This window comes from Maylandia zebra, linkage group LG2 (genome assembly GCF_041146795.1).
Source record: "Maylandia zebra isolate NMK-2024a linkage group LG2, Mzebra_GT3a, whole genome shotgun sequence".
Taxonomy (NCBI): Eukaryota; Metazoa; Chordata; class Actinopteri; order Cichliformes; family Cichlidae; genus Maylandia; species Maylandia zebra.
In genome coordinates, this window is record NC_135168.1 from 25360025 (window position 1) to 25387893 (window position 27869).

Consider the following 27869-nt stretch of genomic DNA (forward strand, 5'->3'; position numbering starts at 1 on the left):
GCAAATATTGACAGTTGAGTATGTTACATTGTGATGGAGTCTTATAACTCATCTGTGATTTTGTTACTTATTTTAATATACTTAAAAAATAAAGATGTAAGCCTATGTTTTTGAGCTCATAGAGACATGTGGTCCATATAAGATAGCCACTAGAAATTTTATATGAATATGATACATTACTATAGATAAAACAAAATATAAGCTCAGCCTTAAATATGTGCAATGGTTACATTCATTTATACAACAGAAAAATTACTTTTATTTTTGGTAATTTATATACAATTTACCAACAATGAAGTTTTATGTGGTAAGGAGATTTCTGTCATGGTCTGGGTGAGTGGTGTTTATTCACAGTGCCATGGACTCCACCTCTGGGGGGAGCCCTTATCATTGCACCTGCTGTCCACACCTGGTGATAATCTAATGGCTGATCAAACTTTAAGACCAATGCACACAACTAGTCTTCACCATGTCATCTGCTAACCCATGTTAGTGCTTCGCCATCAAGTTTAGAGAATACATCAAGTTTGTGTTTTGCTTATCTTGTGTCACCTTGTGTTCTAGTTTCTCACAGATCTCCATTCCTCCAACCTGGCAGCAACCTTGCTTACCTGGACGCCAGTCAGTGCTGGGACACTAACACCACTGGTGCATGCTGTGTTTCCACTGCTGTATCTACCTGCTCTCCTGCCATAACCACACTGGATCACCAGATCACTCTGGCTGGATTCACATTCCAGGCTCACCCCTTCTGGATCCTCACCCTCACATCACACTCTACCTGCAAGCAAGTAAGCCACTGGAAAGCTTGTCATTTGCCTTACCTCCTGTCACCTCACTCAGCATTCCACTGACATTTCTCTCACTGTGTTTCAGTGACCACGAGCTATGACTGCTTCCAACTCATGTTTTGATTCTCGTCTCATGTTTCCTGAACTAAAGCGTTTTGTCTTGTGTTCTGTAAATAAAGTCTTGTTGAAAACCTATACCAGCATCTGAATTTGGGTCCATTTCCATGCCCTGGCCTTTGCCACTGTAACAGTTTTCATCTTGTTTTATTTTACTTTTTAAAAAAAAGATAGTTCTCCACTGCTTCTCATTGTCAGCTAATGGTAAAGTATTTAATATTTAGGTGATCACTAAAGAAGTAATAATTAAAACTTATTAGGTGCAGAAAGGTGAAAGCAGTGCATCAGTACATAATAAAAGACAAGTATTAATTTTTTAGTATGTTTCAATTTGTCCTCACAAACTGAAACATACATTTGTGCTCCTGCTTGCTTTTCTTATTGGCCATTGAACTGATGCATCATGTCTAACAGCTACTGTAGTCAGTTCCCAGAACCTTATGGACTGTTGTTAGATGATTGGGTGCCGCATAGTGGCAAACGTGGCCCTGTCCCAACTTTTCTGAGAGGTGTTACTGCAATTAAATTAAAAAATGTGCTGTTTCTTAAAATTGTATGTTTTCTCACTTCAAATATTTGGTGTGCTTTCTGTGTACTACGGTGATTAAAATTTGGATTTGTAGATTTTTGCTAATCACTGTATTCTGTTTTTACATTTTGCATTTCACAGTGTCTCAACTTTGAGATTGTGTGTATTTTTTTTTCATTTATCCTGTATAATGTGTAGGCTTCTAGGCCCAACTGTGCAGTTCAAACACAGCTCTGGACGGAAGCTCCACAGTTTCACATTACTTGAAATCTAATGCTAGTCTTGTCTGGGAAGTCTGTTCCATGATTCAATTTAGTCACACTGGTATAACCATTAACATCACTATTATTGGTACATTTTCAAAAACAAGCCATGACAGAATGGGCAGGCTGGAACAAAATGTTATTTCCATGTAACATACCTCCCTGTTTGATACTAGGCAGCGGGAGGCTGTAGTGATGCCGCTAGCACCCTGGGGAGAAAGATGAATTTAATATAAAATCAAACTCATACTGCTGCACTGTGTACTGGTGCCAGCTGATGTTCCCGATGACTTAAAACACAACATCCAAGCTGCAGAGCTGCAAGGTACTCAACGCTTGGTATAATAGCTTCCCTCTACTGCAGTTCTTTAAACATCATGTAATCAAACATGGAAAGCTGTAGTAAAGAGTATGATCATCATCATCTGACTTTAAATGCCCATCTAAAAAAAAAAAGTAATTCCAGGAGTCACACTGTGGAGGTTACTGTGTGTTCAGTAACAGCTGATCAGGGATTGTTATTCTAACTTTATCAAACGTTCACATCCACATGGGAGGGTGAGTAAGCTAGCTTAGAGGCACATGCTCCAACAGTACTTTAAATGAACGCTAAAATTTCTTCTACTTAAACTTGCTGCAAATTTACGTATTTACTATGTGACTAAAACAAAACCCTTAAAGGGTTGCCAATCTGGTGGATAATAACCCTCCGAGGTCACATGATAAAAATAATCAGTCTAATTGTGATGCATCAAAAACTGCTTACTTACACAATTTATTTAATTCAATTCAATTCAATTTCTATTTTCTGTAAGAATAATAGAACCTGAATGTTAGTGTAAGTATAGATGTATAGGTTATAGAATTGTTTCTTCTTGCTTATCCATCTTTTTTAATGATGATTGTGGACAGTGTTTTTTAGCAATGCAAATGAAAATGTCAAAATTTTATTTCTATAGCATATTTAAAGACAAAAATGTTGACCGACTTGCCTTAGAAATTAGGTTACAACAAACAAGATGAACCCATAGATGGGGTAAATACATAGAATAAAGTATTCAATTCAATTCAATTTTATTTACAGTGGGGCAAAAAAGTATTTAGTCAGCCACCGATTGTGCAAGTTCCCCCACTTAAAATGGTGACAGAGGTCAGTAATTTGCACCAGAGGTACACTTCAACTGTGAGAGACAGAATGTGAAAAAAAAATCCATGAATCCACATGGTAGGATTTGTAAAGAATTTATTCGTAAATTAGGGTGGAAAATAAGTATTTGGTCACCTCAAACAAGGAAAATCTCTGGCTCTCACAGACCTGTAACGTCTTCTGTAAGAAGCTTTTCTGTCCCCCACTCGTTACCTGTATGAATGGCACCTGTTTGAACTCATCATCTGTATAAAAGACACCTGTCCACAGCCTCAAACAGTCAGACTCCAAACTCCGCCATGGCCAAGACCAAAGAGCTTTCGAAGGACACCAGGAAAAGTATTGTAGACCTGCACCAGACTGGGAAGAGTGAATCTACAATAGGCAAGCAGCTTGGTGTGAAAAAATCAACTGTGGGAGCAATCATCAGAAAATGGAAGACATACAAGACCACTGATAATCTCCCTCGATCTGGGGCTCCACGCAAGATCTCATCCCGTGGGGTCAAAATGATCATGAGAACGGTGAGCAAAGATCCCAGAACCACACGGGGGGACCTGGTGAATGACCTGCAGAGAGCTGGGACCAAAGTAACAAAGGTCACCATCAGTAACACACTACAACGGCAGGGAATCAAATCCCGCAGTGCCAGACGTGTTCCGCTGCTGAAGCCAGTGCATGTCCAGGCCCGTCTGAAGTTTGCCAGAGAGCACATGGATGATACAGCAGAGGATTGGAAGAATGTCATGTGGTCAGATGAAACCAAAGTAGAACTTTTTGATATAAACTCAACTCGTCGTGTTTGGAGGAAGAAGAATACTGAGTTGCATCCCAAGAACACCATACCTACTGTGAAGCATGGGGGTGGAAACATCATGCTATGGGGCTGTTTTTCTGCCAAGGGGACAGGACGACTGATCCGTGTTAAGGACAGAATGAATGGGGCCATGTATCGTGAGATTTTGAGCCAAAACCTCCTTCCATCAGTGAGAACTTTGAAGATGAAATGAGGCTGGGTCTTCCAACATGATAATGATCCAAAACACACCGCCCGGGCAACAAAGGAGTGGCTCCGTAAGAAGCATTTGAAAGTCCTGGAGTGGCCTAGCCAGTCTCCAGACCTCAACCCCATAGAAAATCTGTGGCGGGAGTTGAAAGTCCGTGTTGCTCGGCGACAGCCCCAAAACATCACTGCTCTCGAGAAGATCTGCATGGAGGAATGGGCCAAAATACCAGCTACTGTGTGTGCAAACCTGGTAAAGACCTATAGTAAACGTTTGACCTCTGTTATTGCCAACAAAGGTTATGTTACAAAGTATTGAGTTGTATTTTTGTTATTGACCAAATACTTATTTTCCACCCTGATTTACGAATAAATTCTTTACAAATCCTACCATGTGGATTCATGGATTTTTTTTTTCACATTCTGTCTCTCACAGTTGAAGTGTACCTCTGGCGCAAATTACTGACCTCTGTCATCATTTTAGGTGGGGGAACTTGCACAATCGGTGGCTGACTAAATACTTTTTTGCCCCACTGTATATAGCGCCAAATCACAACAAAAGTCACCACAAGGCGCTTTATATTGTACAGTAGATACAGAGAAAAGCCCAACAACCCTATGAGCAAGCACTTTGGTGACAGTGGGAAGGAAAAACTCCCTTTTAACAGGAAGAAACCTCCGGCAGAACCAGGCTCAGGGAGGGGCGGCCATCTGCTGCAACCGGTTGGGGTGAGAGAAGGAAAACAGGTCAAAGACATGCTGTGGAAGAGAGACAGAGGTTAATAACAGATATGATTCAATGCAGAGAGGTCTATTAACACATAGTGAGTGAGAAAGGTGACTGGAAAGGAAAAACTCAATTCATCATGGGAATCCCCCAGCAGCCTATGTCTATTGCAGCATAACTAAGGGAGGATTCAGGGTCACCTGGTCCAGCTGGTTCCACAGAAGAGTGGCCTGAAAACTGAAGGCTCTCCCTCCCATTCTACTTTTAAATACTCTAGGAACAACAACTAAGCCTGCAGTGCAAGAGCGAAGTGCTCTAATAGGGTGATATGGTACTACAAGGTCATTAAGATAAGATGGGGCCTGATTATTTAAGACCTTGTATGTGAGGAGCAGGATTTTGAATTCAATTCTGGATTTTACAGGAAGCCAAAGGGAAGCCAAAACAGGAGAAATATGCTATCTCTTTCTAGTCCCTGACAGTACTCTTGCTGCAGCATTTTGAATTAACTGAAGGCTTTTTTTTGGGACATCCTGATAATAATGAATTGCTGTAGTCCAGCCTGGAAGTAATAAATGCATGAACTAGTATTTCAGCGTCACTCTGAGACAGGATATTTCTAACTTTAGAGATGTTGTGCAAATGGAAGAATGCAGTCTTACATATTTGTTTAATACGTGCATTGAAGGACATATCCTGGTCAAAACTCACACCAAGGTTCCTCACAGCATTACTGGAGGCCAAGGTAATCCCATCCAGAGTAAGAATCTGTTTAGATACCATATTTCTAAGCTTTTCAGGGCCGAGTACAATAACCTCAGTTTTATCTGAATTAAGAAGCAGAAAGTTAGCGGCCATCCAGGTCTTTATGTCTTTAAGACATTCCTGCAGTTTAACTAATTGGTGTGTGTTATCTGGCTTCATGGATAGATAGAGCTGGGTGTCATCTGCATAGCAGTTAAAATGTATGCTATGTCTTCTAATGATGCTACCTAGGGGGAGCATGTATAGTGTAAACAGAATTGGTCCTGGCACCGAACCCTGTGGAACACCATAATATTTACAGTGGGGCAAAAAAGTATTTAGTCAGCCACCGATTGTGTAAGTGCCCCCACTTAAAATGATGACAGAGGTCAGTAATTTGCACCAGAGGTACACTTCAACTGTGAGAGACAGAATGTGAAAAAAAAATCCATGAATCCACATGGTAGGATTTGTAAAGAATTTATTCGTAAATTAGGGTGGAAAATAAGTATTTGGTCAATAACAAAAATACAACTCAATACTTTGTAACATAACCCTTGTTGGCAATAACAGAGGTCAAACGTTTACTATAGGTCTTTACCAGGTTTGCACACACAGTAGCTGGTATCTTGGCCCATTCCTCCATGCAGATCTTCTCGAGAGCAGTGATGTTTTGGGGCTGTCGCCGAGCAACACGGACTTTCAACTCCCGCCACAGATTTTCTATGGGGTTGAGGTCTGGAGACTGGCTAGGCCACTCCAGGACTTTCAAATGCTTCTTACGGAGCCACTCCTTTGTTGCCCGGGCGGTGTGTTTTGGATCATTGTCATGTTGGAAGACCCAGCCTCGTTTCATCTTCAAAGTTCTCACTGATGGAAGGAGGTTTTGGCTCAAAATCTCACGATACATGGCCCCATTCATTCTGTCCTTAACACGGATCAGTCGTCCTGTCCCCTTGGCAGAAAAACAGCCCCATAGCATGATGTTTCCACCCCCATGCTTCACAGTAGGTATGGTGTTCTTGGGATGCAACTCAGTATTCTTCTTCCTCCAAACACGACGAGTTGAGTTTATACCAAAAAGTTCTACTTTGGTTTCATCTGACCACATGACATTCTCCCAATCCTCTGCTGTATCATCCATGTGCTCTCTGGCAAATTCAGACGGGCCTGGACATGCACTGGCTTCAGCAGCGGAACACGTCTGGCACTGTGGGATTTGATTCCCTGCCGTTGTAGTGTGTTACTGATGGTGACCTTTGTTACTTTGGTCCCAGCTCTCTGCAGGTCATTCACCAGGTCCCCCCGTGTGGTTCTGGGATCTTTGCTCGCCGTTCTCATGATCATTTTGACCCCACGGGATGAGATCTTGCGTGGAGCCCCAGATCGAGGGAGATTATCAGTGGTCTTGTATGTCTTCCATTTTCTGATGATTGCTCCCACAGTTGATTTTTTCACACCAAGCTGCTTGCCTATTGTAGATTCACTCTTCCCAGTCTGGTGCAGGTCTACAATACTTTTCCTGGTGTCCTTCGAAAGCTCTTTGGTCTTGGCCATGGCGGCGTTTGGAGTCTGACTGTTTGAGGCTGTGGACAGGTGTCTTTTATACAGATGATGAGTTCAAACAGGTGCCATTCATACAGGTAACGAGTGGGGGACAGAAAAGCTTCTTACAGAAGACGTTACAGGTCTGTGAGAGCCAGAGATTTTCCTTGTTTGAGGTGACCAAATACTTATTTTCCACCCTAATTTACGAATAAATTCTTTACAAATCCTACCATGTGGATTCATGGATTTTTTTTTCACATTCTGTCTCTCACAGTTGAAGTGTACCTCTGGTGCAAATTACTGACCTCTGTCATCATTTTAAGTGGGGGAACTTGCACAATCGGTGGCTGACTAAATACTTTTTTGCCCCACTGTACATTAGAAAAATAGGCTGGGGTCCTTACCAACGATGATTTATACCTCAAAAGATGAAAATACTTTTTTGATGACCCCTGTCTTATCCTTGTAAAATCTCCCAAATTGTGCTCAAGGTATGCAATAGAAATGTCAGAAAAATAAGCTTAAACATAGACCTCAAACTGTTATGCTATTGTAGATAATTTTATATCAAAACATAATTTTACTGCTGTTGTTGTTTACAGATGTGCAATTTTACACTAATATTGAATCTATCTTTCATCACATCCACTGAAGGTAAATTATTGATCTATAAAAAAAGAACTTACCGTACTTTTAGGACCATAAAGCGCACCGAATTATACGGTGCATTAAGCAAAAAAAAAAAACAGTCAAATAAGTCAAACTTTACTCAACTCATTCTTCTTGCTTCCTCCACTTCTGTACCGTTGATTCATTAATGTTGAATTCTCTGGCAGCTGCTCTATTCCCATGTTGTTGCAGTATATTAATGACTAACCTCGTATTATGGATGGATTATCTCAGTTGTTCTCCTGACTTAAGTTTGGTCCATTTACAACATCCTGCCATGTGATTGCATTTGCCCCTAACCATCTGGAACCCCCACGTTAACTTTTATCGAGTAGAAAAAAGTTAGCATTCATCCTCCAGCTTCACTATATTTATGTTATGCTAACATAGCTGTGTCGCTAGCAATCACGTAGCACATCATTATATACCAGCTAGTCCAACTTCAGTAACCCTACAAAAGTCACTGCTTTTTAGTTTTCTGTCTTCATTTATGTAGAGAGTGATAGCAGAGCTGTACCTTTTAATTTTTCAGAAATCTCTCAGTCAGAACATGCTATATCATGTTTAGGTGGAAACTAGCAAGCTAACTTCCTGCTAACTTCTAACTCTGTTAAATTGAATAAATTCTGTTTTCATGGATGCCTGGATGTTAAACTTAATTGTTACACCTGCTGCTTTACCAGATAAAGCTTTATTAAAGATGAAAGAATTTAGACAGTTTTTAACTCTCAGTGATGTTGCCGGGTTCGTTTGACTTTGAGACCTGAAGCGGACGGGATTTTGGACCCAGATTACGCCACAAGGCTCCTGATTACGGTAGCCGTAATGCTCCAACAATCCATCAAGCGGTGTGGCTTTGTATCTTACCAAAGTCATACTAAAACATTTTTTGACAGATTTTTGAGCGCTGCGTACCACATAAAATCGGTTCGAGTTCAGTAAGCACTACCAGAATTCATACATAAGGTGCACCAGTTTATAAGTTGCACTGTCGATTTTTAAGAAAATTAAAGGATTTTAAGTGCACCTTATAATGCGAAAAATACAGTACTCATTAAAGTTGTTTTTCTGTTCTTTTTTTGTTTTGTTTTTAATGTTAGCAAGATTTTAATGCTGAAATACTCTCCAGTGTTGGGTTTGTATACCTGTCAAAAGCTGCTTCTCCTGAGAAAATCAGAATACACTCAACCCAAAACCGTGATCACAATTATCCAATGAATTTACCTTTTATCAGTTTCTCAGTGGCTATGCCTGTGTAACTCTCTCATATTTCAACCCTCAGTCTTTTGCTCTCCTTTCCCTTTTTCAGATCTTTGTTTACACCATACACCATCTCACATTAAATCCCTTTTACAGGCTTATAGCCTCTTTGTAAAAGCTTGATAAGTGCAAAACGGTTAAAAAAAGGAATTGAAGGTGTAAATGAATAAACATGTATCGTTCTGAGTGCCATTTCCATAAACTCTGCATATTAGTGATGTTTATCCATAAAAACTTACCCCTGTCAAAAGAAAAATATAATCTTGTGATGAAGAAAATGTGCATGTAATTTTCTCATTTATACACTGCAGGGAAGCCAATAAACAAGAAAGTAATCACAAAAAGATTAATTTTATAGGGAATAAGGGGCAAATAAATAATTTGTGTGCAGGGCATTCGGAAATCTTTTTTGCTCTTTTTTAAATAAAACTTGAATCTCTTGATTGAAACTGTATTCAAATATTCAGAGAGAAAGGGAAATATAAATGAAACTAGTTCCTTCTAATCACTCATGATTTCCCACGTATGGGTGTGTTTATTAATCAGCTTAAGATTACTTTGAGTTGCAGTGCTTTGTCAGCTTGAACACGGAGGAAAGAAAAACCTGCACTGCTCTTCATTTTAATGCTGAGTGTGAAAAATTGCAGAAACAGGGATGGGTTTCTTCAGGCAACCTGATGGCTGTTGGAATGTAAAAGGCACCACTGGGTTTACACAAAGGCTTATTACCTCATATAACCTTCCAAGCTCAACAGAACCAGAAATACACAATAATACTTTTCCTAACTGGTGTTATGCATGTGTGTGAGTGCGTGTGTGTGTGTGTGTGTGTGTGTGTGTGTGTGTGTGTGTGTGTGAGTGCGTGTGTGTGTGTGTGTGTGTGTGTGTGTGTGTGTGTGTGTGTGTGTGTGTGTGTGTGTGTGGTTATTATGTTTATTTTTGCTAACTAGTGAATGAACCAATAACTCAGGGAGAAATAAGGATACTAAAACTAAAAATCACTTTAAGGGGGTCCCTTTTGTGTTGCCCCTGACTGCAACAATGAGTTTTATGTTAAAGCCAAGGATATCCACTTTCACTGCCTGTCTCTTTAGCAGTAATTGGTTCTTTGTTGTTTGGCTAGCTGCACTCAAATGGGATAATCCTCTGTTAACTGTAATGTTCAGGTCTGTAAAAGTACTTTATAAATGAGAACAGTGTGTAGGAGAGTCTGGTTTTTGGGAAAGAACATGAAAGTGATGCTGAAGAACAGTTGTTTTCCTTAAAATATATACTCTAGATACTGTATTAGATATGTTATGCTAGTTGGACCCCCCTTGTCTTCTCTTGCCCCTCAGCCAGGTACTGCAAATTAATTTAAGCTATGAATTCTGTTGTGTGCTTTTTGCAACCCAACACCTTAGACCTCATTTAATAGGAGGAGTTGGATCAGTATCTACCTACTGTAATTGTGTAAACTATTTTTTGCATTCTTTGTCCTTTTCCCGTACTTGATACTTTCATTATGTCGGATTTAGTTGCTCTCACGGCAGAGGTTGTGACTGAATATATTATTTGCTGATTCCTCATTAAATTTCTTTTGTTTCCTGTTGACTCTGCCTCACGCTGGGTGTAACATCTCGATCTCTCAGCTGGAGCAAGTGATGTTGAAGGATTATCTGTAGCTTTAGCAGCACTGGATATTGCTTTAGCAGTGCTCTGTCTGCTGTCAACACTTGTAGAGCTTGCGTCTGTATAACTTGCTCAGGGTGTACAGATGGAAGCGAACAGCTGGGCTGACCAGAGGTGTCTTTGAAGGCTGAAGGTGTTTGTTAGACAATGTCTGCAAATAGGGTATTTCACAGTGCCTGATGAGGTATGTGCGCAAGTTCACCAAATTTCAAATTAATTACATTGATATACATGTAATTTGTACATATGGTGTATCATTTAAAAGAGTTTGTACATTAATATAACAACACAAAAGATATGAAAAAAAGAAAGATCTAGATATTGTTTAATGCTTACCATCAATGTCTAATAAGTTATTGATGTGATGACTCATTTCATGTAAAGTAAGATTTTCTTACCCATACGGTGTGCTTTAGTTAAATTGCTACATTTTTTAAACCATAAATGTTTATTTTTGCCTGTCATACCCCTGGTAATGTGAGCAGTGTGGCTTTATATAATTTAACAGGACATGGATGACACATCTAGAGTTTCAGCTGCCTCAGTGTCTTATGTCTCTTCATATTATTACAGATCGACTCCATGATCTTGAGTTTAGGGAACAGTGCTGGCCATAGGGTACTATCTATTACAGGACTCCATGTTCCTCTTGTCGCAGTTGTTTTTCTCATTATGTGAATCTGGGACTTGATGAGATGCATCTAAAATAATTTCAGATGGGAAAATAAGTTCAAATATCTGATAGCTCAAACAAATCAGCTTAGTATGAGATTTATAAAATCCATGAGAATTTCACTTTCTTAAATATTAGAGCATTTTCTTCCTTGTTATCTTTGTTGTTGCTTTTTTCCTGCTTCTGGATAATTTCTGGATAATATTAGTTTTACAGTTTATGTCATTGTTTACTCACATTAGTCATTTTATTTGTGCATCTAGAACCAATCCAGCCTTGTTAATTAGAGAACCAGAGAACTTGTAAATTAATGAGTGCAGATATAGAGGGAAATATATATTTCCTTTTGATTAAGACTTTTTGTAAATTCACAGCAGTTTCAAGAGGCATCAAACAAATTATAGGGATTCACAAAGTTATGGCAATAACCCAAAACTGTATTGGTGAACTCTTCTAAAGGACCCTTTATCACATTTAAGCTAGTTTATGGCCATGTAGTGTAGTTAATGCAATAAAGGTTTGTATTTTAATTAAAACTCAATCTTCTCCTGAACCTAACCAGGTAGGTTTTGGTTATTAATTCTAACTAAGCAGTAAATGAATTAAAAAACAGAAGAAAAAAAAACTTACGTTAGTGTTTGTCTTCAGCCCATCAAACTTGTGACTGCCATGACTCCTACACTTTTATGTGGACTTTACTGGGTTTTTGTGTCTTGCTGTCCAATATCAAGCCAGCAGTACCAAAAGACGACTTGTACCTACCTCTGTAAACCCAGCAGTAGCTGACAGAGTGCAATATTTGATACACTGGGACAAGAATGGACTCCCTATCTTCATGAAGGTAATGATGCTCAGTGTTTGTTAAAATGTCTTTAGTAAGGTTTTGATTAAAGTTATAGTCTGTTTACATTAATAGACTAAACTTACCAGTTCCCTCTGTCTCTATCCATTCTGGGAACATAAACTCTAAATTTGTTGTGTATATTGGTAATAATGATCATTTAAATATAACAAATTGATGAGATGTTAAAAATATGTAAATGATAACGTCCAACACCAGTACTGTCATGGTTAGTTTTTACTTTCCAGTCTGTTTTCTTCTTGCCTGTTTCAGTAAGAGACTCTCTGTAGCTTCTATACGGCAGCCTGATGATACTTTCACACACTAGTAACACACACAGATGATGTTACGTCATTTTTCAAAAACATTTATAATGTTAGGAATACAATATCATTAAGTTATTATATTGTGTTATCAAAGTCTTGTGAAAAAATAGGGTTAAGATGGGTTGGACTGATCCTATTATATTTTTTCAGTAGATATAACCTAATATTTTGGTGCATTGATAACTATCTTAGACCTCAGTTACACAATAGAGACCAGTTGGCTCTAGGCCTAGCAACCTTCAGTCAATATGAGAAAAACATATTGACTGGAAACCAATTTCACCATCAATGTCCAGCAACCGCTTCCCAACCAAAGAGGGTACTAAACCAAGAAACCCAAACTGGAAACAGAAAAACTTCACCTTCAGCCTTAGCACTGAAGCCACAATGTTTCAAAAGGCACTGTTTTGCTTTGAAGGCAAATGATCTACATTTCTGGGTTGCGTTGTACTTTCTGCAGTTTTGCCACAACTGCACAAGTAAATGACGAATCTTTGCAAGTGGTATCTTCTTTTCAAAGTGCAGGCGACCTACACAATCGTCCAGTGACCACGCAGGAAAGATTTTGCTGTAACACCCTCTTTGCAAGCAATTTCACTCTGTCAGAGCCAGCATTCACTATTTACCACTATTCCCCAAATAAACAGAAAGTAACTGGACAATGCACTAGTTATAACCGAAACAAAATGGATGTATCGCCCTGAAGAATAAAGCTTTAGTATTTTCAGTCTACTCTGTTCCCTCTGGTACTTAAGGGCTCTGTGTTCCCTCTGCTCCTGTCCTCATGCCCTGTTTAGTTCAAGAGCCCAACATGAGAAAAGGAGAGGCTGAGAGTGTATTGAGAGGCCAGGAACTGCTTATCCCATGTGTGTTGCAGCAAGAGAAGAGAAGAGAATCTGGAAGTAACAGATGTAAGACAGAGCCTCTCTATGTGTGTGTGTGTGCGAGCACATGCACAAGTGGTGGTGGAGGGGGGTTGCGAGTAAGTAAAGCAGATTGATGTAACCAAGGGTTTCTGTCCATCACTCATGGTGACTGCTCCCTACTGGGATATTGCTCTTTCAAATGCTCACATACAGACATTGTGAACCTCAGCACTTTTCCTATTGGCCACCCCCTACAGACTATATATCAACTCACTATAGAAGTATCCCCAAGACCCCACAAGTTATAGACCCAAGACACATACACATTCACATACTGGTCGAAATTTATCACTATAGCTATAGAACAATCCTAGAGATCCCCCCTACAGCTGAGGATATAGATGACAGAAAGACACACAGACATATACCATCGTACTCAAAGCTGTTATTTGATAACTGAGCTGCCACAAGCCTCAGACTCCACTACAACTACCACTGAAGATATAGTGTAGTTAACATATACGTGTGTGAGCATGTCTCACAATTTCTTACTGATACCAGCCAGCATAATCACAAGAGCCCACAAATTACTTTCTGCTGGGAAAAAGCATTGTGGCTGCAAAAAGAACTGGCGCATAAACCTCAAATGGAAAGTTAGTCCTAAACACACAGACTTTTTCAGAGGCTAATAAAGGGTAAGTTCACTAACCCTGCCCCATCCCCTCACCCTCATCTCTCTGCAATGTTGGAATTGAATTTTTCCCTCAAGGCAACACACAGACACACATACACACTTCTGTCAAGCCCTATTTCACACAGATTGCCATGGGATGTGAGAGTTATTACAGTGAAGCAGCTCAAGAGAGGCTTGACAGTAAATGTAATGAGAGGCCCAGCAGATGCTACAGATGCTGCAGGTTGGCTTTACCCTCAGAGAGAAGTGTCACTGAAGTTCTGTGTTTAAATGTGTCGTTCTTATACAGCTTTTCTTGATGTATTTGGGAACATGACTATTTTGTCTATGTCAGGGACCAAGCAGTAAAGCATAAAGGACACAGGTGGTTTTAATTCAAAAAAGGGGTTTTATTGACCCAAAAATATGAAAAACATATTTAACAAAGCCAAAACTTAAACAGGCAGACCAATAAAAGAAGTCAACTCAATAGACTACACTCAAGATAATAATTAACGAAACCTCAAACAAACATATGATAAACTGACCTCCTGAAATGACACACAGGGGGACTTAAATACTGGTTTAGCTAAACCAAATGATACACACGGGGGAAACAAGATGGCTGCCATATAAGCAACTAATACAAAACAATTAAACAAACATGAAACACCCCGCAGGCAATGAAGCATGTGGTGCAATCCAATTAGGCTGTCAGTGGTACTTCAGGTCTCCCAGCCCTTTGCCACACCTTTTGCCACACAGGAGGAGACACCAACCCCCAGGTAACTCAAACAAAGAAAGATGTATTAATATAACATAAAACAGAACTTTGACCTTGCAAGGTTAATATGTGTGCACGCCATATAAACATTGGAAGGTGTGATGGAAAAATAAATACATTTAATAAAGAAACAATATTGAACAATAAGTAGAAAATTTTAAAGTAGTGACTGTAAATTAAACTAAAGTGAATCAGCGGGTAGTGAGGTGTGGAGCTTACCATGTGTGGCATGCCATCACAGTCTTATACAATTGGCCCAGTATGGCGCATGTGCCATCTGGCTAGTTTCAGCTTGTTGTAAACCACAGTCATTTTCAGTGTCTGAGAAAGACAAAGTACAACATGATATCCTAACACAGGAAAGTTCTAATGTCTGGTATTGAGTGTGCCCAAGGTTTTCCAATGATTTGATTACCCATAAATAGAGGTATAACGAAAAAACGATCACATAACTACATTTGTAAATAAATTAGTGGTACTAAGTTAAGGTGCAGATATGAAATCGACTCAGCATGGATACCAAGGATACTAAATACTATTCTAAAATAATAATAATAATAACAATAGTTTTTCACTTTATTGCAATACTCCAATTATTGACGCCTTAACAAAAAAGGTGCCAAAGTGTCACCAGCTGTGTAAAACTGGTTTCTGTAAGGAAGAAACCGAAAAGGTATAAATAGGCACCTATGTCAAGGGTGCAATGGCAGTAACCACAGTGACAAGCCATCATACCTCTTAAGATACAATAATGTGCTTATTTTCTGAAAGTCCAGCTTACCCCAAGGAATCAATGTTTTGGTTGAGAGAGAGTGACCTATGCAATATTAGGAAGGTAAACATATATTTCAAATGACTGAAAAGAAAAATCCTTATAAGATGAGACACATACCAAAGTTTACTTGGTAAGAACCACTTTGTTTGAGACACAGCTGTCCAAAAAGTATTAAATACACAACAGAGAGCCATTGTAGATGTATGTATGACTCATATACATTTCCTTCCTGCTGGAAATACTCGCTAGACACTAATGTCCATTAATCTCCAGCTGGGGAGAATTTCTGCCCTTATTAGATAGTGAAAACGCAAAACAGTGAGGAAATGAGGGGAGATGAGTGAGGGAATGATGTGAAAAACAATACCCCCAGCCAACTGGAACTAGAACTTAACCCTTTACAGCCGATCGGAGCGGGCACGCTCCATTTTGCGTAACTATTTTTAAATCCCGGTAGCTCTGCAACCACGTAAGCTAGCGCAATAATTTTTTTTGCATATGAAACCGGAGGAGTTGTACTTACATCTGATGCCATCAGCTTGTCCTAGGTCACAGTTTCCTTCCACATATAGCTTTGCAAAAACTGCATAAAAATCACTTGCAGCAACAAAAACATGATATTCCAGAAACACGCTTCGCCGATCCGATCAGCTGTTTGTAACACTTCCTACGTCCATCAGCGCGAACTATCACATGACCGCATGACCTGCCCGAAACCGGAAGTGACGTCATTTTGCGGAAATGTAGTTTTTTTTACGATCGGGGCCTTATGAGCCTATACTTGTGTTTTAAAAAGTTATGTTTGAGTTTATGACTTTCTGTGTCGTTTCTGGGATGCTTAGGACTCATATTGCACTGCTGGAAATAGTTTATTTTGATGCATATGCTGTTATTTTGCAAATTTGCACTATAATATTTATTTTCGTTTTTCCTGCAGTGTATAAAAATTGGTGTATTTCAAAAATAAAACTATGAAGACACTCAAAATAAATTTCCTGTGGTGGGAAACTAGTTTGTGCAACTTTTTTGTATTTACAGTTTTGAGGGATAAGCCTCTTAAATTTCTCTAACTAGAAATATATGTTAAAAAAACAAAAACGATTTTCAATTTTTTTGTAGTTTATTGCACTTTTTTGCAATTTATGTAATTACTATGCACCTAATGCAGACATATTATTAAAATTTAGGCTGTAATGGTTGTATTGATGTATAGCAACTTGAAATGCTCCCAAAAAATGGCTCCACAGCATGTAAAAATATAATATAAGCTCTGGCGGACTTGGTTCTATGGTAGGTCTTAAAGGGTTAAACCCCTGGGCCACCAGTATGACTCAACTGTAATGTTAATTTGAGTGGCCTTTGAACTTGACCTTTGCATTGAGAGGTAGCTATTATAACCACTGAGTCACACAAGCAGAAGAAATGTGTCGTCTGTAAGAATAATAGAACCTGAACGTTAGTGTAAGTATAGATGTATAGGTTGTTTCTTCTTGCTAATCCATCTTTTTTAATGATGATTGTAGACAGTATTTTTTAGCAATGCAAATGAAAATGTCAAAAATTTTATTTCTATAGCATATTTAAAGACAAAAATGTCCACCGACTTGCCTTAGAAATTAGGTTACAACAAACAAGATGAACCCATAGATGGGGTAAATACATAGAATAAAGTATTCAATTCAATTTTATTTATATAGCGCCAAATCACAACAAAAGTCGCCTCAAGGCACTTCATAGATACAGAGAAAAACCCAACAATCACCCCCTATGACCAAGCACTTTGGCAACAGTGGGAAGGAAAAACTCCCTTTTAACAGGAAGAAACCTCCGGCAGAACCAGGCTCAGGGAGGGGCGGCCATCTGCTGCGACCGGTGAACTGTAGTAAAACTGCAAACTTTTGGCAAACAAAGAATGTTTTTTGGGGTGATATGGGGTTAGATAAGTTGAAGTTCTTGGTTAACTTATTTCTTTATATCCAATGGCATTTTTGTGTTAAATTGGAGTGAATGTATTTGAGGATTTGGAGTGTCCAGTATGCTGGTTGGATTTCCACCAGTTGCCAGAGTTATTCCTATGAGTTCATGTAAACATATTTATGTTTTCAAATTAAGTAATGGAAATTTTGATACTGATAACTCTTCATAGTCATGTTCTTCTGTACTGAGAATGTGGTTATTGTTGTTGTGTTTTCTGCACCCGCATGTACAAATATTGCAGATGATTACACAGTTGCAGGACAGGAAGGATTGATGATTCATTGTCTGTAGGATAGATAATTACATTCATAGTGTTTTATGTTTCCAGTTTTTAAACCAAGAAAATAAAGTTTAAACCAGAGTTACTTATTTTGGTGGCTGATGATTAACTTATTCAAGTCACTAAATAGCTGGGTGACATACCATTTAAAACTTCAAAAGCAGGTAAAATAATCTTCAGATCAATTCAAAAATGGACAAGGGGGCATTCTGATCATGCTCTGATATTCAACAGAGCCGTCCAAAGGATGATCATGCTACAAACATGATTCATGCCAGCTCTGTAGGACTGCATCCCGTGCCAAACAGGTTACAGGGCCCGGCCAGCAGGTACAAAATAACAGGAGGGCCAGCAGGTGGGACCCAGTGATGACGTCCAAATGGTGGAGAGTAGAGAAAGATGGCAAGATGGTAGTGGTATGACAATCAGTCAGGCCAACAGATTAAAGGTAAGTCTTGATGCATATCAGGATTCCATCTTATTTTCCTCGTCTTTTTGAGTGTCTCCTACAGAGAATGGTACCAAGCTTAATCTGGGCATTCACTCTGCGATTTTTTCAGTCGCGTTATTCAGCTCCTGCTCAAACTGAACGACTGAATCACAGGAGTTAGAAGTTCATAGGTCAAGATGCGGGGTCTCACACTATGGCCTGATGCTCTGATGTGACCTGAGTGCTCACAATGTGAGTCCATAACATGAAGGTTATAACACAAAATCTGTCTCTCGCTCTCCCTCTCTGTCTTTCACTCACACAGACACACACACCACCATCAACTTTGCTAAATTGCTCTGAGACAGAAGGCTTGTTGTCCACACTGCTGCCATCTTAAATGGAAATGGAAACGTCAAAGAGGACCAAAATCTTTTCCTTCCTGAACTCTCTAGAAGCCAGCAAATTGACCTCTGAATACTACAAGGGTAAAAAATAAGATGCTGCACACTTATTGATGGTTTAAACCACTTTGCGCTTCAGTAAAACGTCAACAGCAGGCTGCTGCCAGTTTCTCACAAACAAGAATACTACAGCAAAATAGTCTGTGTGGCCTGAACGAGACTTGGTTTTCTAATCAATACAGCAGCCTTCTTAAAATGCAGGACTCAGCCTTTAATGTGAACCACAAAGTCAATATATGATGGATGGGACAAATTTATTTGGACACTGGTATTTCACCTGCAGTGCTGGCATGTCAGGGGAGGTCCAAAGCCTCCAAACCTAAAGGGAAAATTGCATTAACTTTAGACTGATGAATAAAGGACAATTACTCTTTCACAGAAGAATGATTAATGCAAATGTTTTCAGCAAATCAAGAATCTACCATAAGACCAGTGTGCCTTCAAAGTACACAATCAGTTATACTGTATGAGTTTTACTGTCCTTTTACAGCATTGCTTCTGTTCGTTTAAGTTTGCAGACATTCTTAAGGTCTGGACTTTAAGTGAGTGATTGCGACACCTCGATTCTTTTCTTTTTCAGCCATTCTCTCTGTGAGGTTAAACGCACAGCAACTGAAAAACAAACAAACAGATGGCCTTACATTTACTTCAATTTAGTTGTATTTATCTAGCGCCAAATCACAATAACAGTTGCCTCATGGCCTCGTCACCCTGGAATACTTTGGTACAGAGAGAAATTTATGGTCAACTCAATGGCTGTGAGGTTAGAAAAATCAGACCAAGTCGTAGTCTCTCTATCACTGTGCCTGAAGTTGGTATGAGATGTTTCATGAAATGTGACACTGTGTATTATAGCCAAACATCTTCACTTTAGTCTAATCTGTCCCCCTAAAATTGTGCTATTTTCCAGGTGAAGGAAGTTCTGAAAAAGAAGAAAACACACTGGGTCGAAACCAAGTTTTCATCAGGAATATAAAATCCCACTCTGAAGAGGGAAAGAAGTAATTTAAGACACGTGCTGCTGTGTTCTTTGTAGAGAGAAGACCCTTTCTCCTGACAGCACATCAACAAGTTGTGCTTGTTCTGTCTTTTCCTAATTTTACTGTCATGAATTTAACATGCTACTTAACATGGTATAGCTAAACAAGGCCCGTAGAGCATTGTGTAGTCGGGCTGTAGGGTGAATATGCTGTGACATCCACTCCTGGAAAGATTGTGGCATTGTGTTAACACTAGAGATGGACCGATCCGATATTACGTATCGGTATCGGTCCGATACTGACCTAAATTACTGCATCGGATATCGGAGAAAAATAAAAAATGTAATCCGATCCATTAAATATCACGAAAGCACCTCACAAAACTTGCAACACACCATAACTCACCTCAGAACGTTAGCACGTCGGAGCAGTATGCATCACGTGATAGAGCGGCTGTGGCATGCGGGACCTGTCGGTGGTCTGGATAGCATGTGGAGCTACGCTAGCAACCCGGCATTTCATCTCCGACAAAGTTATCCCGAGAGAAGTAATACAAGTGTGTAAGTCCATCTCTGAATGTTTGTAAAGCATTCCCACGTTAAGCTTAACAAGCGACTGCCTCTTCTTGCTGCTACTTCAATCATGAAACTGCTTAATGATCAGCTGATTGGCTTTTCTGTCTCGAGTCCATCTCTCTGGTTTGTTTTTGGCCCACTTTGCACCAGAAAGAGGAAACCAGTGGCTGAACAACAGCAGCACGTTTAAGCTTGATAAACTGTTGTTAGAATGTATTTAATATTACTTTCTACTCGAGGATCTTTTTCTACGTAGCTGACAGCTGGTAACTGTGCAGGGGCGGATCTAGCAAAGTTTAGCCAGGGGGGCCGATAGGGCATTAACAGGGAAAAGGGGGCACAAAGACATACTTTTCTTTCTTATTCTCATTTAAAATGTCTAGCTTTTAATAAATAATTATCCGAATCTTACACCCAAAGTTTTAATTTGATGTAAAATGAATAGAAGTCATTTTTACTGTATATAGTGACTATTAAGTCTAATATATATACCCTAGTAAGCTATAGTACTTTTTCCTTTGGGAAGGTACCATCTGTGCAGTCTGCAATTTTGTTGAAGAAAGATGTTGAATCTATTTAATATTTCTTGAAAAATAATTGATTTCTGTGCATTTTTTTTTCACACTGCATCAAATTAAGGTTGATTACATCGATTAAGCATCATGAGGTGGAGCATGAGGGGTGGTTCCCTATTTTTTATTTATTTATTTTTGTTGTTGCTGGGAATTGGAACTCTATTAGTTAGGTTGCTTAATATTTACGCTAAGTACTCTTTAAAATACCAGAATAGGGAGGATGGTGTAGGTTTAAGTTTATTAGATTGATCAGTATTGCTGAACTATGAAATATTTTTTTTTTGCATACAGGTATAACAGAATAGCTTTAGTGTAGTTGTTGTTTTAAACTTGAGTATGAACTTATACAAAATGCAGCAAGATATTTAAAAAAAACTGTTTTGTTGATTAAAAAACACACTATATCTGATTCATATCGGTATCGGCAGATATCCAAATTTATGATATCGGAATCGGTATCGGACATAAAAAAGTGGTATCGTGCCATCTCTAGTTAACACACGTATAAATGCTCCAGCAAACTGCCAAAACCTCTTTTCTGGAGATGGTCACACTTGCCGATGATCAGTTAATCAAGTGCATAGCACCTGGCAGCTACTTTCCATCTTTATTTCTATGGATGTACATAGTGTTTCATATGACTGCATCTACTGCCTCTGAAATTGTTTTTCACATGACTGTAGATGCACTCTAGGGTCCAAATATGTGAAGCACGGAGTTTACACATTTTAACTGGGTCAGGCACTGCCACAGGCCTGTTTGACAGTGTGGCTAAAGCCCATGTGGATCCAAGTGGAATCAAACAATAGCCGTAATATGTTATATATTTTGTTTGAATGAGATTCTTTATTATGTTAATTGTGTTACAGTTTTACTGACTGTAAAATGTTGTTGATCTATTGCCTAGTTTGACACAGAATGTTTTTTTCTTACTCTCATTTTCACCTCCTAAAATCTTTATTTGTTCTATTTTTTGTACGTATAAATGAATTATTTTTAACTTCAGTTTGTATTATTACATTCACTTTAGTACATCATTATATTTCTGCTTGACTGCAGCTGCTTGTTGATGGATGGGCACAACATACTGCTTGCTGCTGGCTCACTTAGTCTATTTAGTCATGCCTGGCTGTGTCAGGGCCTTTTTTAATAAACTCAATTTACAAATCGTGGCATTGGGTAGGTTTTTCCATGGCTTCATCTCAGATCAGGTCCAATAGTTTAGAGCTGAATAGAACTACTAGTTTTGCAGGTCGTGATTTACAGGTTAAAGGGATGCAAACACCAGAGTACAACTTCTAAGTAATTGTAGACTAAGTTCTTCATAGTGTTCTCACACTTATGGGCTCATAATAGCAAGTGCAAGTATGGAAATACACAGTTTGAGACACAGCATGAGTTTGGAAGGAACGTAGCCATCAGTATTAGACAAAAGGTCAGGTGAAAATTTATTAATAGCCACTGTTATTCTTTCACAATTTCGTATTGGGCCAGTATCCCAGTTATTTTGTTCCAAGGTATGATTGCACTAACAGTCCCAGCTAATAAATCCATAGTCTCCACCTTTATTATTTTAAATGTTTTTTTTTTTGTTTCCTGTTTATATTTTAATGACAAGTAAAATAAAATCAACAGTGTTCTTTTGGAGCTTCATTGTTTTTATCTGATCGTGCATTTCGGTGATGAGTCAATGCAAGTTAAACATGTTACAGCTTTCATTACTTGTCATCACTCTTTCCATAGAATTTCCATTTGTACAGTTGGCAAGAGTGTGTCCATACCTGCTTCATGCCCTGGAGGACGGGGCTGTGGCCCCCCCACACCCTCTAGCAGATCATTACATGAAGGAACCTTTTAAAAAACAAAAAACAAACGCGTCCATGCTCACAGGTGTACACACGGGTGATCACACCCACAAACTACACCCTTTTTGGCTCCTACCTCAAAGCACACTGTGTTCTGTTGATCTTATGTGCTGCACAATAATGTTTAATATTTAGTATTTACTGTCATATTCCCATATATCATTGTGATGTTGTTTATTCTATTACTCTTTTTCTCTTCTGCTTGTTTTCTTTTTTCTTTCTCAGCAGGTGACCCAGGTGATTGATATATGCATTTTTTTTCTTTTTTTCTTCTTTTTTTTCTTTTTCTGCTCATTCTGTTGGTTTTTGGTTTTTGCCCTTCTCCCCCGTCCCTCTTCTCAGCTGTTTCTCTTTCCCTCTTTCTTTCTCCCCTTCTTTCCCCCAGTCAAGTCTGTCCCATATTCAGTAAGTGAAAATAAAATAAACAATAAAAGGTGAATCAAATGGACCATTATGGCAAGGCTGGGATGGTCAATTTGGTAAAGTAAATCCGTTGGGCATCTTTCTTTGCCTTTAGACAACAATTCTGATGGCAAAAGAGCCAAACGGGACAGGCAAAAAAAAAAAAAAAAAAAGAATGTGTCTAAAAGACTTAACGAAAAGTGTGTCTCCTCATATATTTTCTCATTTTAACTTTTACTCTAAAAGCATGCAGGTGTGAACAAAATATGTTGTGACAGAATGTTTCTCAGAGCAATGCAAAGATCAGAGCTGTGATATTAAGGGTTGAGGGGGAATGCTGTAAAATGTTTGGCCAACAAATTTAGCACTGTCACCCCACATGCAGCAGTTAATCAAAGTATGCCTGTATTTGGCAAAGGGTGGTAATACATAACAAGATTATCAGAATTAGCATATACATTAAACAAGTATTTGTTGGTGTCTGGAGAGCATTCACCATATAATTTTATTAACACCCTCACTCATCATCTACATGTATACAACCATCTTTTCTCTTCCACTCATGCCATGAGTAGAGTCAGAAAACTATTAAAAATGTATTTTATTTTTTTTTGTTTTAGAGATCTTACAACATGACATGACATACATGGACATACACTTATATCAAATCTGGGGTGGGATCTGGTACAAAGGCCTTGGCTGGAAAGAAATAACAGTAATATAAAATCTCCCTTGTACAATATTTCTGTGGAAAAAACATCTTTGCCATTCTATTCAAATTTGTTAATTACATCACAAAATTTCACTCTTTGGGGGGTGGATGGCTTGGTTAGGAAAATGAGCTACATAGATGCTGTAATTTTGGGTGTCAGTGGGAAACATTTTAGCTCAGCTGATTGGAAGAAACTTTTTTTTTTGCTGAAGGTGCTTGTAATCAACGGAGCCCTGGATTAATAAACTGGAGCTCTTTTTGTACAGAAAAAAAGAATTCGCTACTGCCAAGGCTGAAATTTCTCTCCACATCATATATGATTTGGGACAATGAAGATGCAGAAGGTTATCTGGATTAGTTGTGATATTTTTTTGAGAACATCATGAAGATTTTTGACATTTTTCTTATTTCATATCCATGAAATAACCTGGGAAAGTACTAGCCTAAAGCTCTGTACAACAAAATGAATGAAAGGTACAAATAATCACAAGAAAAAAAACAATAGAAATGTATAATACCATTAATAATGATATGATGCCAAGTAAAAGGAAGGCTGGTCTTCATTCTTGGATGGAGAAGAAACTTACGAAACTATGAGCCTACAATCAGAGAATGCAAACAGCAGTGCGTTTAGTAAGAAGCTGAGTCTGGAGCTCATTTACTGCTCTATATGTACAGTGAGGGAAATGATTATTTCATCCCCTGCTGAATTTGTATGTTTTGTTCAGTTTTTACTCTCATGGTAGTTTCACTTTAATGGATGGAGAATCCAGACAAATCATATATTTATATATTTTATATATTATTTTATATAAAACTTGCATGACACTGAGTGAAGTAAGTCGCCTACAACCCACCCAGAATTCTAGCTCCCGCTGACTGGCTGTGTGCCTGTGGCACATAGAATCAATCAATCAGTCAATTACAATACATCATGCACTGTCTATAACCTTTTAACCAAAGCTGCTAACAAAAAAAAAAATGCTGTGTTTGTTTCTCAGAGCTCACCATCAGTTCAGAAATATTTCGCTTGTGTTTTCGGTTATTGTTGAAATTCTTTGGATGCTGCACAGCTGGGGCTAGAACTCTCAAACTCTCCAAGATAAAGATGATTCATGACTGCAGATTTCAATAAGAAATATTCAGTGAAGGATGTCCTCCTGCAGGTGCTGTCTTACAGATTAAATCATCTACAAACAGCTCCGATGCCAGACAGCCTTTTGTGTGAGTAGGTGGTTCACATTATATTCACTTTTGCACATCCTTCATGTATCGCGTATCCTTCTGATCTGAGCAAACATATGAAACCAGACATGAATAAAGGTCATTTATTGCCAGCTGTGCCTCACCTACCACACATAATCACACGTCCCCTCCCTGCTGCACCTCTTCAGCCTAACGTGACACAGCACAGAAGGAAAAACACACATTTGACCTTGTGTTTGCTGGATGTGGGCTGGTGGGGACACTGATGCATCAACACATTGTGCCACAATAGTGTAGACTGATAAATTGACACTGAAAAGCCAGTAAGCATAGCCACCCATCTACAATGACTCTCAAGGATTAGATTTGCAGTCTGCTCAGTCTGGGCATTAAAGCATTCTTTAATGCCCAGACTGAGAAGAGATGCCATTAGTCTGGACTAACACAGACAGAACTATATGTCTTCCTATATATTTTTAAATAAAGTTCTCTGTCAGTACTTTTATGTGTACTTCACCGACTTGCAGGCTGAAATTATCTTATTGAGTCAAGCTTCAATAAAACTGAAATGCATTCCATTCAAATAGCTCTCCTCTGTAAACACATTTTTCTACCTATTTTATCTGCAATCATTCAGACACATCTGAAAAGGCTGATCTCATATGAACCAGTCAGCAATGTGGAAAAAAAAACAGCACCAAGATTTCTGCCACTATGAACAGTAGTTTTCTTTTGTTGTTGTTGTTTAGTGGAATAAAAAACACTTCAATACAACTATTCATCTTCAAAAATATTTCCATATTTCTTTAATGAAAATGAAAAATATCCGTTGCAAGCTGCTGCAGCTCTAGTGTCAGTGCCAGGTGACAATCACTTCAGTGACACAAATACTTTATATCCCTTGCTATCAACTTAAGTGAAGCATTAAAAACCATTTAAACTTTTTAGCGACAGAGTCAGATGATGAGGCAAATTTCCCTTTGTTCCAGATCATTTAAGACAGGGATGTCAAACTCATTTTACATACTGGACCACATCCAGCCAACTTTGATCTAAATTTGGCCAGACCAGTGAAACTGGTTTCTTCTGAACAGAAACCCACAATGCACAATGAAAAATGTTGTGTTGACAGTTTAGCATCAGTCACACAGGCCTAGAGAGCAGTTGGAGATATGTGCGTAGGTTCTGGTCATAAGGGAGAAATGTGCGCTTGCAGACCACTTGGTGAGCAGTTCCTGGACGTTGTGTGTGAAACTAATGACAATGAGCCTGCTGCACCAAAACCCTCTTATAAGTCTTCGTCTTGCAACATCTCTAGCTTATTGGTAAGAATGCCTGTTTTTTGCATGTAAGATGCTGACTTGTCTGCACTCAATAACCACATAGTGACTTCATAGTGACATAGTGACTGCAACACGAACCAGAAATGGAGACCATTCAAATTAAAAGCTGTACCTTGTCACTGAAATCAAAACATTTCAAAATGTGCACGTTTCACTCTGAAGCTGGTTTGCATCTCACTCTTTACAGTTTCTCAACCATTCCACTCAACCGGTTACACATTTTTCCCTAGTGACTAGTGATTGCATGGGGTCTCTAACCTGTCTATACTTCTCATCTAGGACAGCTCAAAATAAGACACTGTAGTTTTCACCAGGTTTTACATATGTGAGGTGATAAATGTGAGGTGATCTTGTGGTTCCCTGGAACAGACTCCATTATATTTCTTTCTCACTCATACATTTGTGAAGCCCAGTATAGTCTTTTCAAAATTAAAGGATTTAGGAAATTGACTTTTTTTTTGCAATGGTTAACTAACCAAATTAAGTATTTTAAACCATCCAAATAATGACATGGATCATTAGGATTATAAGTGTGGGTACGGTTTTAAAGGAACCATTTAACGATCCCTTGAGAATATCTCCTCTGGGGGGGATTAAATGACTCCCAGAGCTTTACATTTCAGCAGTTACTTATATAACGACATAAGTTTACGATATATAAATAATATTAATGAGAATCACTTTAGAGTTTCTCTATTGTACACCCGTGTGATGTTTAATCGTGGCTCAAGAGTTGGGAGCTCGCCTTGTAATCGGAAGGTTGCCGGTTCGAGCCCCGGCTTGGACAGTCTCGGTCGTTGTGTCCTTGGGCAAGACACTTCACCCGTTGCCTACTGGTAGTGGTCAGAGGGCCCGGTGGCGCCAGTGTCCGGCAGCCTTGCCTCTGTCAGTGCGCCCCAGGGTGGCTGTGGCTACAATGTAGCTTGCCATCACCTGTGTGTGAATGGGTGGATGACTGGATATGTAAAGCGCTTTGGGGTCCTTAGGGACTAGTAAAGCGCTATATAAATACAGGCCATTTAATTAGAAAAGGAGCTGTTGTAGCTATTTATTATTCAACGTTTTATTACAAAAGATCTGCTTTCACGTCGACTTCTTTCTCTGTCCTCACCATTTCTATCTCCACTCTTTATTTCCTTTGTTTTTTGGATTTGGACATTTCATTTTCCCACCTGTGTGAAAACACTACAAATTGTATTAGCTTTGTGCTTGTCTGTTTTCTAAGCACACATTGCGGCTGCTCTGCCACACGGAGCGTGCCGCTGCTCTCATCTTGAACATTTTTCGGCAATAATGAATTAAGCTTAAGAACCAAAGTGCAGTTTTACAGCTAAATGGTCCAACATGTCCTTTCACAAATGTGTTATAAAAGTCAGAAAAAAATCACTCAAAATTTTATCAAGCTAAAGTATCACTCAACACAAGGGCTCTTAAACTGCTTCTAGCCAGGGATCCAAATGAAATTCAGCCTGGGACCAAAAGAAAAATATGATTCTGTCGCCACAGCACTCTGTCTCGTTACAATTTATTAGCTCTCGCATCATGCGGGAGCACTGCTGAAACTACAGCTTAGGCAGACAATTACAAGCTTTTTCAATGGGTGAGCAGGAGTAGCAGTTTCAATTTAAATGCATTTAATTGTACAACAAATTC

General features: G+C 38.9%; 2 long non-coding RNA genes across 7 annotated transcripts in view; one reads left to right on the forward strand and one right to left on the reverse strand.

Moving 5' to 3' along the window:
* Positions 1 to 27869, reverse strand: part of LOC112436393 (uncharacterized) — a 305941-nt gene that overhangs the window by 218175 nt on the left and 59897 nt on the right. The gene's annotated exons all lie outside the window — the stretch shown is intronic.
* On the forward strand, positions 363 to 1495 carry LOC143413703 (uncharacterized). The gene is made up of 3 exons (XR_013094319.1): positions 363 to 488; positions 565 to 791; positions 877 to 1495. It is a non-coding gene; the product is annotated as an uncharacterized LOC143413703 (long non-coding RNA).